Source organism: Lactuca virosa, chromosome 9 (assembly GCF_052849685.1).
Source record: "Lactuca virosa cultivar CGN04683 chromosome 9, Lactuca_virosa_CGN04683_v6, whole genome shotgun sequence".
In the NCBI taxonomy this organism is placed as follows: domain Eukaryota; kingdom Viridiplantae; phylum Streptophyta; class Magnoliopsida; order Asterales; family Asteraceae; genus Lactuca; species Lactuca virosa.
The window spans coordinates 255,809,635-255,811,420 of NC_136434.1; positions in this window are offsets into that span (position 1 = coordinate 255,809,635).

Genomic DNA, 1,786 nt, shown 5'->3' on the forward strand with positions numbered 1-1,786 from the left:
TTAATGACTTAAATTTTATTTTCCTGATTATATTTCCCTGAATTTATTTATTTTAAATTGATATTGTAAGGTTCATAGTTATTTTAATTGAATTTTAGAGGTCAAATTTTATAAATTCAGGTTTTTAGGGCATTTAGGGTTTTTGAGAGTTTGTAAATCTTTGGATATCAAAATAAATTGAATCTTTGAGACTTCAAATTATTTTTGTGTTTCCTAACTCTTATTCAAGTTAGAAATAATGTTTGTAATTTATTTTTATTGGTTTACTGGCATTCTATGTAGTGGTTTCAAGATTCAAGCGAAATTGAAGAATCAAGTATACTAGTCCTAGTTTTCAACTTTGACTTAAGTTCCTATGAGACTCGGACCTAATTTATACCACTATGTTAAGTGCATGATGTGTGTATATGATTCATGAAAAGTTGTTTGAGTCAAAGAGTGACCCGAATATGGATCGTCACTACAGTTAAGTAGTTGTAGAATTCACATACCAATGTGAAATCTAAGTACACTATCCTTCGATTCTACTTGTTTCTAAGTTTCTAGTAGGTTATAACATAGCTCCTAGTTACAAAGTCTAGTATGTGTCGTGCCTATATGTGCAACTAAGTTTATTCAAATCTACAATTGTCTCAAATTTTGACGGATGTCACAATGCGGGCCACACAGGGCCTAACCGTAACACGAAGAAAAAGAAACAACAAAAACAGTAAATCATTTTTTTTCACGCCCCGAAGGGTAGCACAAGGGAACAACTTCAAATAAAATATCACCTCCACCAGCACCGCCCTCACCATGACCGCCACCATCGCAACCTCCACCGATATCGCCCTCACCATCACCGCCACCATCGCCACCTCCACCAGCACCGCCATCATCATTGCCATCACCATCGACATTCATACCTACACTAAGATCAATCCCACCACCACCATGTACAACACCATCCATAAGATCGTCACCATCATCAGAAGCACATAAGAGCCTGAGACCAGGCATATCCAATTGCCCCAAACCAAGCAGGGCAGCGTAATCCATTGTAGCAAGCACTAGCAAAGCATCTTCAACACTGGATGTATGGATCGAACGTGAATCTCTACCCTCTGGATCGTAGGTCCCAAAATCTACTTCAACTTTCAGTCCAGCGCGACCAGACTCCTCACCTGCACCGAGCGCAGCGTGACAAACCCAACTGACACCACCTGTGAACTACGGATGTTCAATGAGCTTATCCATAACACGAACAACACCAACATGTAACAGCCAATCGCGATCCGCACACAACTATTCCAGATTCGCCCGCATCGTCTCTAGCTCCCGGTGACGATAAAAAAGATCACGCTCCAAACTTTCGTTCTTAATCATCAGACCCTTATTCGATTGGGTCAAAGAATCAACCCGAGCTTCTAGCGATGATCGGATCTCCTCCACAGATACTTTTTCAGCAGCAAGCATGTCATATTTCTGGTTAAAACCCTGGACAGCCCTCTCCAACTCCGCAAACCAACACTTCAAGTCAGCCTCGCTAGCCACAAGATCAAAATGTGCTCGCTCAAGATCATCAAACTGTTGAACCCGCCGGGAACCAACGATCAAGTCGCACATAACATGGGCAGCGGCGTAGGCGATGCTTTAAGAGAGAGAGAGAGAGAGAGAGAGAGAGAGAGAGAGCAATGCCACACATCGTGTCCATATCACCAGCGGTCGCTAGAAGAAGAGCATGACAGGTGAACTCTAAGGCATTTACACGAACAGACAGTCGGGAGTCAGTATTTAGAATCCACCC